Consider the following 16,363-nt stretch of genomic DNA (forward strand, 5'->3'; position numbering starts at 1 on the left):
CCTCAGGAGTAAATGTCAGTTGGCTTTTCGTAGCTGATCATTCAATTGTATCTATAATGTGTCTGGGTGGTTTAATACATCATCAACAGTATAATTATTAACTTGACCATGCTTAAAGAGAAATTCAATGTCTGATTTGTTCATGTTACCCATCTACCAATCACTGCCACTCTTTGAGGCTTTCGAAAAGCTCCCTGGTCTTTGTAGTTGAATCTGTGCTTGAAATTCAATACTTGACTGAGGGACCTTACAGATGTTGTATGTATGGAGGACAGAGGACAGGGTAGAGTCCATGTAACTTATTATGTGATTTGTTAAGCCAAATTTGACTCCTGAATTAATTTAGGCTTGCCTATACACAGGGGATGAATACTTACGCAACGACTATATTTTTGTTGTAAAAAATGTATTCATTTGTAAAAATGTGTAGAATATTCTTTTCACTTTGACATTATGGAGTATTTTGTGTAGATCAATAACAACAAAAAATCACATTTAAATATTTTTCAATCCCACTTTGTAGTGCAACGAATTGTGAAATAAATAAGAGTAAAGAGATCTAACCGTAACGAGTAGTGTAGATTCAGCCAGGTGGGGATGGGCTGGCCGTCAATTGTAGACAGAGTAATGTCTGCTTGGCAGTGCAAGAAGACCAGAGACGGGATCAGGTTACCTCCCAGTCTCTCATGCTGCAGTGGAACAGTCCATGTAGTTATACTGCACCCCTATGCTCCCATTGTCATTTTCCCAATTGAGTGTAGTGACGTGTACAGTGTCATTGGAGATATGACATCAGTCGGGCAGTGTTGACAAAGATCATCTCTCTAATGCAATGTTATCAAACCTAACAACCACTGAGCCATAGGAAAACACAAGGCTTCTGCTTCTGGCATTCTCTCTCCGTCAGCAACAATATGAATGTAAGCGAATGCCTCTATAGCCCACAGAGGAATCTGATGTTCTGTTCTGCCCAAATCATATCATGGTTGTATTTTTCTCCTCTTTGTAATTTGCATTCAGCTTGGTGTCTAGAAATATTATGACAGTTATATTCTTAAACGGTGTCTGGATACACTCATTTGATGATCACGCTTCATGGATAATGGTCTGGGAGCAGGTAATGATGGCTATTTCTGTGTTGTTACTCCGGAGGTAACCGACATCCTCATTGATTGACAGGGTCACACTGAGAGAGACAATTTGGGGTGTCTTGCCTCACCCCCAGATCTGACTTGTTTGGACAAGAGGCTTACATGGAGGTGGCAAAGTGTGCCTCCCGGGTGTCAGCCGCTCTCTGCTCAGCACCTACCACTCATACACATGTAATCACATCTCCCCATGGAGGGAGAGCCACAGAGGCAGGGGACAGAGGCCTCAGGGGCTGGCACTGGCACAGGCAGGCTCTTCATCAAGAATTTTCTATAGGCTCCGTCATGGATGTTGCACCCACACAAACCACACCAAAATGGTAAAACGCATTTGTATAAATGACAAATATTCTATATTTATGGCAATGTCTTATTCATGTTTATTTATTGTTTTGTTTTACCTTTCTCTGCTAAAGCTAGTTTCATTAAAAACGGAGTAGAGAGAAAATAAAATGATACGCCTGTACGTTTTTACTCTGTGTTGCTGTGGATGTTGTGGCAGGAAGCGATCGATGCTGAGAGACGTGGTGAGAGCCCAGGTTGTGTTTACGCCAGGCCTGATGTGTGATAGATAGTGTGTGTAAAGGCTGAGATGTTCCTGACCTTGTGTGTCCAACTGTCCATCACTGCTTTGTTCAGTACTCTGGTCGATCAGTGGCTCTGACCTGAGGACCACAACACACAGGATCAGACAGCCAAGACTGTTGAACTGAAAATGTTATCTTTCAATTTGGTTTGACTCCACTAGATTTATTTGGTTTTAGGCCACATGTATCCCTGATTTGACCCCTATTTTAATGTCATTTTAAAATGTCACCAATTATATCAAGACATACAGTAAAGGAAACAAGCCTGTGTGTGTGAAAGAGGAAGAGGGAAGGAGAAAGGAGAGAGAATGGAAGTGTGTGTGGAGATGTCTTCATTGCGAACTACAGTATGCCTCAATATGTAACACCAAAGTGTAATCATAGACATTGCGGAATATTTCCATGGTAACATGAAACGAGTAGCAATTTGGGTTCAGTAGCTAAGGATAGAGTCATTATCCTGACCTGATGCTGAGCCACCTATTTAAGTATTCATACCATGAATGAACAATTAAACCCAACAGATTGGTACCAAGTGGAGGAAAACAGCATGGTTCCAGTATCTACACCCTTTGCTTCCCTTCTCCTGTTATCAATTTGTTTATATCAATTTGAGAGTTCCCTACAGCGGTTCATTAATAAAACATGGCTGACGCATCATGTATCTAGGAATTGAAATCAAACAAATCAAAAGAATTAGGATGAAGTATGTTCCGTTCTGTTTGAGTAGGGAAGAACTGTATGTCAATTTCTTGAGATAACATTGGGTTCGGTTGTAAATAATATTTACCTATTACATATTATGGTCCACACATTAGGGCGTTATGTCTGGAGCAACATGCTTAAACACTGGTCTGTTTGACAGAGAAGGTTCTCTCTAACTGGGGTCCTTGAATAGAGGACTCTCCTCCAAAGTTGATGTCTTCTTGGTTGGGTCCCATCTGCTCTGATTGAGAGGCTGTGAAAAGGAAAAGGGGGGTTTGAGGATTGTGCTTCCATACAAAGAGGAGAGGCCAGCCCTGGCTCCTGTTGGCAGCTGAGTGTTCTGGGCTGGGGCTGCCTGCATCACTGGCCCCCAGACATCCTCCTCCTCAGCCCCCCTCCATCCCTCCTTTCTCCTTTCTTTACTCTCAGGCCATTCAGGATGCTCAGAAATGGGGGGGGGTGTGCTATGTAGACCGTCAGGGGCAAAAATAATTGCTTAAGCATAATAAGTCACTGTCATTGCATTGGGTAGTGCATGGTTAGTTGTAGTAGATGTATTAATGAGAGGAGGGCTCCTGATGTATTTCACTGTTCTATTTGACTGATCTTGATGTAACACAGTGAGTACTGGATGCATGAAAAGGTGACTCAACCAAGCAAAGATTTGATAAGCAACTGTGCTGCTTCTATTTGGCCTGTTTATTTGGATACAGAGAATGCACTGTGCTTATCTGAAAAGCTTAGCTACATAGAATCTCCCCCTCCCCAAGGTCACTTGCAGCAGTGTCCTAGCTCTTATTCAGATATGGCTTATCTGTTTTTTCACAAGCCTTCTGTTTTCAATGCAAAGAATGGGCCTTTCCGGATAATGGCCGTCCGGCATGGTACCATCCCTCATTCAAGGCCCTTTGTGCTGCCCCATTTAAAGAAGCTGTCAAGTTCTCTGTGCAGTTGGCAGGGAAGGCCAAATCTACAGTGCCCCAGAAGTGGCAAAAAGGAAACTTTTTTGTTTGCCTGCCATCGTGAGGACTGAGTGAAGGAGGGATTTTAGCAACATGTAATTTACTCTTGGGGCTTTTTACTGTACATAGCTTTAGAGATGGTAATTTCTCCCTTTTTCGTTGTGAAAAGATAACCATCAATCAGTTGTCAATTGGTCAATTGCAGAAGTGGTGAAAAGAAAGGGGTTGAACGATCCCTTCTCTCTGGCTACCCTAGAGGATTCAGGAGCCCTGGAAAAACATGGCAGCTGGAGCAGAGCAGGGAGTGGATCAGTCACACAGGTACAGCAGCCATGGTAAGATCTCTCATCAGCCTTTTGCTCTTCACCTGCCTCTGTGGTTTTAACTTGGAATAATTCATACCTGTTTGAATATATGTTTCACAACTGTAATGTTGATGCTAAATTAGCAAACATTTAAAGGTTCATTTGGATTATTATGTAAATGCATGTGCAAATATACTTAATTATTATTACTCAAATTATATTACAATTAAAATGCACATTGGTGCCAGTGTTTCTGTATTTTTCCTGAAACATATTTCACATAAAAACACATTGTTTGGGTTGTTATTTTTTAGGGGTGAAGAGTGCAGTTTTGCACATTGATTTGTTCAGTTGTAAATTGGACTGTAACAAACACTCTTTTTTTATAGCAGTATAGTATTTTGTGATAGTCATAATTTTAAAAGCAAGCTAAGACTGGCTTATGTAGAAGTGTCTATTCAGGTCTGTTTCCAAGCGAAGCAGATCTGTAGTGTAAAGCCCGTCTGAATCTCAACAACAACAAAAATCTTGTGAAGGGTGCAGCAATGTGAAAACATCCTGACACCCCCGCACCCCCAGTCCAGTTCCACCGATATTGATTTTGGTTTACGTCTGCTCCGTCCACCGCTCAATGAAAAGGATTACAGGCCTGCGAAAGGATGAGATATTATCAGCTTGTAATCCAGCCCATGGTTTCCTAGCTACCGTATTGTCTATTCTGTCCCGCTATGTGAAAAATGTTGAATATCAACAATGGGTTTCGTTGCTGTATTGTTGAGTTTTGTATGAACTAATCTTGCTTCACTAAAAAAGACCTACAGCTTGGACAAAAGTCTATAGCCAGTGCATTCCTAGCTCCCCTTACACTAAAGCAGGCTGAGGCAGAGGGGAAGACATGTTAGTCTTGTGCTCTTCTAGTTGCTAAAGCGCAGAGCTGCCGGGCTGTGGGAGTCATGAGGCGGCCCTGCTTCACTCAATATGGGCTCTGGGCTCAGGGGGAGACCACCATGGATGTGTCTGCAGGTCTAGGCCCTAAGAGCAGTGCGGGGGAAAGGTAAGCTGACTGCTACTACACAGCTGTTTCTCCTCTTGTAAAGCTACCGTATGCTGGTCTCTCTCTTCCTCTCTCCCTTTCCCTCTCTTTCTGCCTCTCCCTCTTTCTTCCTTTCTGCATCTTTGGCCCTGTGAGGAAATTTGTGCTCAGGTGCAAATGTAGGTATGGAGTGTGTGGAACGACTGAAGACGAGCATGCTGGCTGTTTTGATTTGGAATGCAGACGATCAATAACCATATCTCCTGTGTTGGTGCAGGTCTGGACAGAGTCGGGTAAGAGCAGCTCGTGGCAGGCAAGGTGTGTGGGTCTGTGTTACAGTATGTGCTCTCTCTCGCTCAGTTACTTCACTGCTGTTTGTAGACTAGACTAGCACCTGGAGGGGGCGAGGGCGAGAGGGCTGGTCTCTGCTGGTACCTTTTTCCTTTTTGATTGCAGGTGCTCTGTGCCTGCACCAGCACACATGTAAAATAGTTATGTCTCTCGCTGCACATTCATTTAAGTCAAACAGACATAATGTTACTTATTTWTTTTTTTAATTGATCCTTTCTTCAGCTGCTAGTATGCAGAGTGACAGACCATAGCCAGCCTGCCTGAATGGGGGTGGGCCACTTCTCACTTAGATGACACGAGGGAAGGTCTAATCGAACATGCAGCTTAAAATCATTTGTTGAAGCAAAAGATTGCAGTTCCTCGGAAATCAAATTAATATAGTACATTTTTCATATTATATGATGTGGTTATTACTGTGGTTTTGGGTATTGTTTATATATGACTGATGTACGTATTACTTGTCAGTTATTAGTGTTTTTCTAACCACAGCAAAGTTAATTTTGTGAGAGGATTGAGAGTATTACGGTGTAAGCGTGTCATTCTAGTCATTCTAAATGGTGGTGTGTGTCACACACACACACACACACACACACACACACACACACACACACACACACACACACACACACACACACACACACACACACACACACACACACACACACACCACTTATCACTTCCTTGAGTCATTTTCAATCCACTGCCCCGCACGGTGCTGGAGCATGAAGTTTTCCCCTTCCTTGCCCATCATTGTCAGACAATTATAGGGTGGAATTGAACTGGAAAATCTGGTACAATCTAGCAATTAGTACAAAGGGTTTCCAGTGTAGTGTAAAGGATGCAGGAGCCCTTGCGGCTAGAAAAAATGGCCCTGATTGGGCACGGACAGTGGATTTTAGTGCTGCTTGGATACACCGTAAAGATGCTGCCTCCTACCCCTACAGGTCTGAGCAGCAGAGTACCACATTACAGGGCTCCTTTCTTAGGACTCCTTTGTGTATGTGTGTATTTTTTCCTGCCTCTGTCTCTTCATCATCCATTTCAGCCATTACGTGCACTCAGTGAGAGTACATGCTAACAGAAGACCAAGTTGTCAGCAGTGCAAGCAAGTGAAATTTTAAAAGTGAATAACTGTTAATGTGGTCCGGTGATGGTAAGCCTGGTGGACAGTGGATGTGCTCTCCATTATGTCCCACGTATGTTTCGGTCCAAAAAGCACATCTGTTTTCATGCCTGGTGTTTTAGGGTGGACATTAAGTTGCTAATGGGGACTGATGGGTGTAGTGGAGGGAGATGAGTAGTTATGAAAAGATATGGCTGCTGGCAACAGCTCCACTCACTCAAACTTTTCAACTCTAAAAGCAGCAGACGTGGATGTTGTGCTACATTACTATTAACCCATAGCAATGCAACAGTTTCTGTTTTCATATAGGCTATGACAATTTCTAAGCATTTTCCAATCAAGACGACACATGTTTTAAACAGATGCACTGTGTCAATAAACCAGTCGGCTATCAACATCATACACTGTGATTTAACTCTGTGGCTTATTATACAGATACGCTTGGCTTCAACAAATATTATTGTTATGTTTAATGTAGTTACTATTGCTGTTGTTCTTTTGTTGTGGTAATTGAAGGGTATTATGTTATTAGGTTCTGGAGTTTAGGAATGTCTAGTCTGTTGTTTTCTGATTCAGAATCTCAGTGGGGCTTTTGATCAGCTTTAACATGTTACAGATCCACTTTGATCACAGGAATTGAGTTTATTTGCAAGGAGACATCAAAACAACTTTACTAATCTTGTGTACATGCCAAGCCTTTTAAGGTCTTGTGAAAAGAAAAAGACTTAATTTTGGGCATGTTTGTAGTCATTTATGCTGAAGTAGCAAGCAACTCTTCCCCAGGTGGGATAGAAAATATTTTCAGGTATTTTGTTTACCTGGGTTGTATCGCACGCTCTTATATCAAACGATGGCTAAAAAGTTGAGACTGCTGTGAGTAACTTTGTGCTGTCCATGATGACAGTCTGATGAAGATACAGTGAGAGTTCCACACGGAGGACTGACTATCTGCCCTACAGTCGACTAGCTACTCCAGTGCTAATGAAGGTAGTGGCAGGTAAAAAAACAATGCAGGCTGGGCAGCCTCACTAATGCTCTATGTGCTGCTTGCATGCCTCTCATCCAGGAAGCCCCCCAGCCCACCCTCTCCTCTCTCCTTCCTCTCCTCTCGCCGGGTGCAGCTCTCCTCATCCAGGCCTAGCCTCGCAGGAGCTGCTGCCTTTTGTTTTCTGCAGCTTTGTGTTCATCCTCCTCACACTCTTCTCTCCTCTTAAGCCCCGCTGAACTGAGACTGCCAAATTAGCTATTCAATAAGTGCAATTTGCGGTGGGGCTTTTTGTGATGTGAACATCTATCCTCGAGGTTGAGAGCGCAAATCCCCCTCATTGCGTCGCGCTCCTCTCCCTCTCTGGACAGGCAGAGAGAGAATCTAATCTCCAGCAGCGGCCCTGACCCTGGCTCACACCGGCCATCGGCAGCTTCCGACAGCCGCCACATCCCAACAAGGAATTTACTCTACATTAACATTGGAGGAATTAAGCCTCTATCCCCCCTCAGTCCACAAAGAGCACCACAGCAGTGTGATGTCTGATCTCGCAGATCAGTGAATCGCTATCACGATTGTTGGAAAACTAATCATGGAAGTGTGTGCTCCTGGAAGAAAGTAGGGAGCTGCATGAACAGTCAAAACAACTTGTCCAAGCGGAAATGTGTGCCATTTATGTTTTTTTCACAGTTTAGTTTGCAAACCTAAATACACGTGACTGGTAAAGTTGACTCATATCAAATAAAACAATTTCCTCCATTTGGACTACTTTCCAGTTTCCAGTTCATGCTGGGAATGTCAGAGAGGGGATTGTTTTTCCCGGTAGTGGACAATACAGTGTTTAGACATGATCTGTATGTGGCAGACGTGCACGCCCAGCCAGCCAGGCCCAGCAGCTCATGGGCATCATAGGAATTCAGCTTGCATGTTGGTCAGTACTTGAAACTGTTCCCTGTTCAAAAAAGGGATATGAGGGAAATAAGATTAGAGGGAAATCAAATGGCCAGTTAGATGAACAATAATACTTTTTGAATAGCAGATTTTGTCTGCCGCTAACTGTACTGAGATAACACAGATGATTGAAATGTGGGATTTTACTGTCAGTGTAAATCTCTTTCAATATGCAGAAAGCCAAACACACTGTGACGTGTGTGTTTGTGTGCTTAAGTGTGTGTGTGTGCATCTGTCTACCTGCCTTTGTGCGTGTGTGTGTGTGTGTGGGTGTGCATGACTGTTGGTGTGCTATGCTGCATGTTGGATTACTGAGATTCCTGGACATTCCAGAGGGAGCCTTGTAGTTCTGTCTGGCCTGTCCCCAGGGGATGGATGGCAGGCAAGAAGACCAGACAGGGTGTTCCCAGAGACTGGAGGTCAACAGCAGGCAGGACACTTCTCCTTTCCCACATGGAAAAAGGGTGGCTGTGCTGCTCACATCACAAAGGGCTGGACTGTCTCAAAATAAAGATCAATGGCTTTTCCATTTTCAACTTCTGATGGAGTTTTGGGGAATTTCAGCTGGGTCAGATCTTTCCAATGGTGAGAGAGACATAAGGGAATAACATTTTTACGAGCTATTCAGCTGTTTTGCAGTTGCCCCCTCAAAATGAAATATTTTGTTTGATTCTGTTATACCACGTCATAATTACCCATTTGGATGATATTAAGCCAGTCAATGAAACACGTTACAGTGGGACTGTAGTTCGGACCGCTGTGGATTGAAAAGGCGTGGAAGACCTCTGCTGTCACCATCTCTTATAGAAACCTATGTATGGCTTGAGGGTGTCAGGTGTCATTGGCTGTGTGCTGATATGTGTGTTGGAGAAGATGGGGTGCAGAGCTGAGAAGAGTCTTATTAGCCCACAGAACACACTATCCCGCCACCAGCCCTCTCTCTGGGGCCAGATGAGTCTCCACCTCTCACATGCTGGAGCCAGAGGAGTCTCCACCACTCACAGACTGGGGGCCAGCAAAGGTTTCTGCCAACCATCACAGCTCTGGGGCCAGCTGAGTCTCCACCTCTCACAGACTGGGGCCAGAGGAGTCTCCACCACTCACAGCACTGGGGCCAGCTGAGTCTCCACCTCTCACAGACTGGGGCCAGAGGAGTCCTCATCACTCACAGACTGGGGCCAGAGGAGTCTCCACCACTCACAGTCTGGGGCCAGAGGTCCCACCACTCACAGTCTGGGGACAGATGAGTCTCCACCTCTCACAGACTGGGGCCAGAGGAGTCTCCACCACTCACAGTCTGGGGCCAGAGGAGTCTCCACCACTCACACACTGGGGCCAAAGGAGTCTCCACCTCCACAGCTGGGACAGAGGAGTCTCCCCACTCACAGACTGGGACCAGAGGAGTCTCCACCACTCACAGTCTGGGGCCAGAGAGGTCCCCCACCCTCACAGTCTGGGCCAGATGAGTCTCCACCTCTCACATGCTGGGCCAAAGAGTATCCACCTCTCACAGACTCGGGCCAGAGGAGTCTCCACCTCTCACATGCTGGGGCCAGAGGAGTCTCCACCACTCACAGACTGGGGCCAGAAAGGTCTCCACCACTCACAGTCTGGGGCCAGCTGAGTCTCCACCTCTCACAGACTGGGGCCAGAGAGTCTCCACCACTCACAGACTGGGGCCAGAGGAGTCTTCATCACTCACAGACTGGGGCCAGAGGAGTCTCCACACTCACAGTCTGGGGCCAGAGAGGTCTCCACCACTCCAGTCTGGGCCGAGAGGTCTCCACACTCACTGTCTGGGGCCAGATGAGTCTCCACCTCTCACAGACTGGGGCCAGAGGAGTCTCCACCACCTCACAGACTGGGCCAGAGGAGTCTCCACCACTCACACACTGGGGCCAGAGGAGTCTCCACCACTCACAGACTGGGACCAGAGGAGTCTCCACCACTCACAGACTGGGACCAGAGGAGTCTCCACCACTCACAGTCTGGGGCCAGAGAGGTCCCACCCCTCACAGTCTGGGGCCAGATGAGTCTCCACCTCTCACATGCTGGGGCCAAAGAGTCTCCACCTCTCACAGACTGGGGCCAGAGGAGTCTCCACCTCTCACATGCTGGGGCCAGAGGAGTCTCCACCACCTCACAGACTGGGGCCAGAAAGGTTCTCACCACTCACAGTCTGGGCCAGCTGAGTCTCCACCCTCTCACAGACTGGGGCCAGAGGAGTCTCCACCACTCACAGACTGGGCCAGAGGAGTCTTCATCACTACAGACTGGGGCCAGAGGAGTCTCCACCACTCACAGTCTGGGCCAGAGAGGTCTCCACCACTCACAGTCTGGGCCAGATGAGTCTCCACCTCTCACAGACGGGGGCCAGAGGAGTCTCCACCACTCACAGACTGGGGCCAGAGGAGTCTCCACCACTCACACACTGGGGCCAGAGGAGTCTCCACCACTCACAGACTGGGACCAGAGGAGTCTCCACCACTCACAGACTGGACCAGAGGAGTCTCCACCACTCACAGTCTGGGGCCAGAGAGGTCCCACCCCTCACAGTCTGGGGCCAGATGAGTCTCCACCTCTCACATGCTGGGCGCCAAAGAGTCTCCACCCCTCACAGACTGGGGCCAGAGGAGTCTCCACCACTCACAGTCTGGGGCAGAGGAGTCTCCACCACTCACAGACTGGGGCCAGAGGAGTCTCCATCTCTCACAGACTGGGGCCAGAGGAGTCTCCACCTCTCACAGACTGGGCCAGAGGAGTCTCCACCACTCACAGACTGGGGCCAGCTGAGTCTCCACCTCTCACAGACTGGGCCAGAGGAGTCTTCATCACTCACAGACCTGGGGCCAGAGGAGTCTCCACCACTCACAGTCTGGGGCCAGAGAGGTCTCCACCACTCACAGTCTGGGGCCAGATGATCTCACCTCTCACAGACTGGGGCCAGAGGGTCTCCACCACTCACAGACTGGGGCCAGAGGAGTCTCCACCACTCACACACTGGGGCCAGAGGAGTCTCCACCACTCACAGACTGGGACCAGAGGAGTCTCCACCACTCACAGACTGGGACGAGAGGAGTCTCCACCACCCACAGTCTGGGCAGCCGAGAGTCTCCACCCCTCACAGTCTGGGGCCAGATGAGTCTCCACCTCTCACATGCTGGGGCTAAAGAGTATCCACCCCTCACAGACTGGGGCCAGAGGAGTCTCCACCACTCACAGTCTGGGGCCAGATGAGTCTCCACAACTCACAGACTGGGGCCAGAGGAGTCTCCACCACTCACAGACTGGGGCCAGAGAGTCTCCACCACTCACAGACTGGGGCAGAGGAGTCTCCATCACTCACAGACTGGGACCAGAGGAGTCTCCACCACTCACAGACTGGGGCCAGAAGAGTTCTCTCACCAACTCAGCAGTCTGGGGCCAGAGAGGTCTCCACCCCTCACAGTCTGGGGCCAGATGAGTCTCCACCTCTCACATGCTGGGGCCAAAGAGTCTCCACCACTCACAGACTGGGGCCAGAGGAGTCTCCACCACTCACAGACTGGGGCCAGAGGAGTCTTCATCACTCACAGACTGGGGCCAGAGGAGTCTCCATCACTCACAGACTGGGACCAGAAGAGTCTCCACACTCACAGGCTGGTAAGAAGTGAAGCCACCGTGGGGCGCTGAGAAAACGAGAGCAATTACCACCATACAAACACGGTTATTTGGATATTGAATGGAAGTCAGTGAGGTGCAGGCAGGGGCTAAGATACGGAGCTCAATATTACAAAAGAAAAGGCAATGGGGAGGCTGCAATTTACCTGGCTTGACTGAGACTGGCCACCTGACTGTGGAGAAGACCTGGCCACCCTTACCTCTGACATGGTTCCATCTGACATCATGTAAACCCATAGTAATGTCACATTGTCATTGCTAAATGGAAACATTGTTGAAGATTTGTTATGGATAGTTGAAAATCACGAGGCGATGACATCTAGTGTGAATCAAAGGATACAAAAAAAAAAACGTTTTAAAAGTTAGCTATTCGGATAAGTAATTACCATAGTCTCTATTATAGGTAAATTCTCCCTCCTGTATAGAGTGAAAATTATTTAATTTGGGTACAGATGTGATTTATTGCCTCATTTGAGTTGGCTGAAAATGACAGGAAACGGTAGCAAGTCACAGCTCGCACTTGACGTTCATGAAGCAGTGATTGTGTATCCAGCTGAATCGAAAATCAATCTGCTTCTACATCTGCCATCTTGAGGGTTAAGGGACACAGATGGCCCCATCGCTGGCATCCCACCAAAGCCTGGTGTTAATCGGATGCCAAGGCTGAAGAGGGAAAGTTTGAATCCTCCCTCATTCCTTCGTTAAGATCTCAGGTCCCTCTGCCACCAGATGTGACAGATCTCATGTTGTTGCAATCTGTGTTTAATCACGCATCATTGACAAATATGACGCTCCTATGGAAGGGCTGAATAGGAAATTAAAGCATTTTAGATAACGTTCATAATTGACTAAATCGTCTAAGCCTCCAGATCACATGTATAATCTCTGCCTCACATGACCCTGCTGAAACAGAGTCCCGTGTTTGATCATTAATCATTTGGATACTTTAAACACTAATCACATTTCCAGTTAAGTTTGTTTTGGGTCTTTGGTTCAGAGCGATGCTCCCTCAAGACTTGACTGGGAAAATAGAATGTTGACCATGACAGTCCATCTTTGGGCTTAATTCCATTTAAGTGATAATTGGTCTTTCAGAATTCATCTCTTGGCGATGATGATAAACTCTGAGGGCCAGTCAGTCTATGTCCATCCACTTTTCTCTCTACACTCTGCAGTAAATGATATACTTCTGCTGTAAATAAGGGACTAGTTCCCCATTGAAATGTGAAAGCATATTAGTGTTATCCATCCCCTTCAGGGTATTGGGCTTTTATGACCCCAGATCGTCACTGTTGATAATATTAAGTGGAATTTTCCTCTCATATCAGTCATAAAGTGGCTCTAAATGCTAACACGTATGCATATGGAAATATTGTGTATGGAAATCTCCTATTTTACAAAAAGAAAGGCTAATCCTCAAAGATCTTGAACTTAAAATTCATCTCATTGGAGCCACCTGCTTGGTCCCCATTTCTTTCCTTCAAAAGATAGATATGATGAAAATTATAAGACTCGAGCTTGATCTTAAATGAATTCTACTCAGGGTATAAGGAGCACCTTCGTTGCTACAGTAGGTGTTTTCGCTCTGTTTATGTGCTCCAGTATCAGGGACTTATGAATGAATAGAGCTCAAAGTTGAGGTTTTCCGTGTACCATGTCTTACCAGTGGTGTTCCAGCACTGCACACACTCTTTATCACATATCATTATTTAGAACTGAATGATTAATAAGAATGATTATGATTGAGAACCATTGGATGAGAAGAATACCATATACACTGACTGCACGAAACATACATTCCAATACATAGACATAGACTGACCAAGTGAAAGCTATGATCACTTATTGATGTCACTTGTTAAATCCACTTCAATCAGTGTAGATGATGGGGAGGAGACAGGTTAAAGAAGGATTGTTAAGCCTTGATACAATTGAGACATGAATTGTGTATGTGTGCCATTCAGAGGGTGAATGGGCAAGACAAAATATTGAAGTGCCTTTAAACGGGGTATGGTAGTAGGTGCCAGGCGCACCGTGTCAAGAACGGCAACGCTGCTGGGTTTTTTACGCTCAACAGTTTCCCGTGTGTATCAAGAATGGTCCACCACCCAAAGGACATCCAGCCAACTTGACACAACTGTAGGAAACATTGGAGTCAACATGGACCAGCATCCCTGTGGAACGCTTTCGACAACTTGTAGAGTCCATGCCCCAACGAATTGAAGCTGTTCTGAGGGCAACTCTTCTGACTGAGCGCAACTCAATATTATGAAGGTGTTCTTAATGTTTTGTACACTCAGTGTATGTTCTGCGTAGGCGACACAAAACTATTTTTCACAGTGCAATGTGGCTTGTTGTTTATTTACTCCAACACTCTTTTAATCTGCAACTCGCTTTAATCCTCTCTATCTGTCACCTCTTTATGGAGCTCAAGCTTTTCATCTTTCGGGATTTTGTCAATGGATTAATTAGTTTACAAACACAGTGTGTGGTTATACAAAATTCATCAGGCAGAAACGATAGCTTCCCCCATGAGAGGTAAATCAGCAAAGTTATTATTTATTTTATTCTTATCTGGTAATTTAATTGCGGCTATTGTCTCATTAGGAGGAGGCACTAATGAATGATAAGAGAAGTTGTGGTGAAATTGTACGTTTTTGCTCAGTTTGCTTTGAAAGGTCTCAGTTTGAAGACGGGCTTTTATCAGATCTCTGCCGGTGCAAGAACTGAAAGCACTGTTAAACAGTAAAGACAATATTTGCCAAATGCTGCCTTTGCTGTTTTACAGATAATTCTCAAATGCCTCTGCAAATTATCAAAATTTAATTAGCAATATAAATGCCAGAAGGAGCACATTATGTGCAATTGTCTTGCTATCTTTTCAGAAATGAGTCTTTGAAAATGAATTTGCAGTATTAATCATCTTCAAAATATTTTTGATCACTGAATTAATAGTTTCCATTCTGTGTTTTTTTTAAAGGTATTCATTGACATAGGTGATTGCCTCTTAATTACCAATGCAACCTCCTCCTATTCACTCCTATTAATTCATGTTTTCTGGCACAGTCCCAAAAGGCAGCCTTGCCCTATATCTTCTAATTACTTCTGTAATTGAATTTGCTCACTGTTTCTGGGCTATTTTTTTGAAGTGCCTGTTTGTTCCGAGGGTTTATTGTGTCTTTGTGTGACAGCCTTCTGCAGACAGAACATGCATAGCCCTCTTTTCTCATTTCGCATTAATTTTCCAGAGCTCTAGTTCCCCCCCCCTCTCTCTTTCTTTCTTTCTTTCTTTCTTTTTTCTTTCTTTCTTTCTTTCTTTCTTTCTTTCTTTCTTTCTTTCTTTCTTTCTTTCTTTCTTTCTTTCTTTCTTTCTTTCTTTCTTTTACTTTGCACCTTCCAACACCAGACATATGATGGGTTAGTGAAACAGGAGGGAAATTAATTAATTAGGAATGGGGGGAAACAATTACCCTGATTTCCTCTCGTCCAGGTATTAGTACTGTATAACCTCCCCAGATTTGTTGAACCAACAAATCCTCCAAAATGTTTCTTTGTCACTGGAGACACTTATACACTTCCAGTAGTCGCTCAGGGTTTGGGTAAATGAAAAGGCTTATTACTATTCCAGAAATGTGTCCACATAAAGCCATAAATCACATTAGTTACCTTGGCCTATCAGAGAAGAAGTGAAAATGATCAGGAATGGCTATAGGAAATGTGAATGTAACCTTGATATGTTCAGACAGACACTCATGAGGAGCCTCTGCAAAGCTATGTGGACACTGTTCTCTCAGTGCACCAGCGATTCATTGAAATACATGTTGCATAACGATAGAAACTAACAGAAGGAGCATTGAGGATGCCAGAGGGCTGAGGGTCCAGCACAGCCCTTGTGTTGTGTCCCTGTGAGTGGGGGCTGAGTGGACTCACCGACCGTCCCCTGTGCCTCTTATCTTCCTGGTCCTATTGAGGCCAGCCGACCGACCAACCGGCAGTCCCCTGATTGCCTGGAGGGCTCATTGTCCTCGTGTCAGGGGCCATTATCCCACTGCTTCGTCCGAAGAAATTCTTCCCCAGGCCTGACAGTGTGTCTTTGAAAAAACTTTCCCTCACTCCTATTGATTTATCTTCCATCCGGCTCCTATCTCGCTGGCCTTTTGTTTCCTTATCGTTGCTTCAGGTTATTATGTGCAAAGTATTGACAGGAGCAGGAGGCCGTGGTCGATGGAGAGCTAATACATCCGTAATCCCGCCTTTGTTACGGAGGAAGTTTTCACTCGGGTCTCCGATGGGGAGAGAGGGCAAAGCTGTTGAATCCCTTTTTTATTTGTTGGGAAGCCCATCCATCAATCAAACTGGAGACCATCTGACTGCTGAATGACATGGGGACTCGGCTGAAGAAATTTGATAACAGCAGTATTGTCAGAAGGCTCCCCCCTCACTCTCTTCGATAAGAAATACATTTGACTGGAGCAGATAAGCACATGAGAAGTAAAGCCTTGAAGAGAGTAGGTGACACAGATGCCACAAGAGTTTTTTTTTTTCAAGAGCTT

At 45.6% G+C, this 16,363-nt stretch overlaps 1 long non-coding RNA gene across 4 annotated transcripts in view; it reads left to right on the forward strand.

The window, feature by feature from the left end:
• Positions 1–3,596: 3,596 nt before the first annotated feature.
• LOC139028937 (uncharacterized) overlaps positions 3,597–16,363 on the forward strand; it is a 59,518-nt gene continuing 46,751 nt past the window's right edge. Inside the window, exons 1-2 of one of the 4 annotated variants that reach the window (XR_011481164.1) lie at positions 3,597–3,737; positions 4,626–4,761. This is a non-coding gene — a long non-coding RNA (uncharacterized lncRNA). Of the gene's footprint in view, positions 3,738–4,424; positions 4,762–16,363 lie in introns of those variants that run through there. The other 3 variants (XR_011481166.1, XR_011481165.1, XR_011481163.1) reach the window with 3 other exon arrangements.

This window comes from Salvelinus sp. IW2-2015, linkage group LG16, assembly GCF_002910315.2.
Source record: "Salvelinus sp. IW2-2015 linkage group LG16, ASM291031v2, whole genome shotgun sequence".
In the NCBI taxonomy this organism is placed as follows: Eukaryota; Metazoa; Chordata; class Actinopteri; order Salmoniformes; family Salmonidae; genus Salvelinus; species Salvelinus sp. IW2-2015.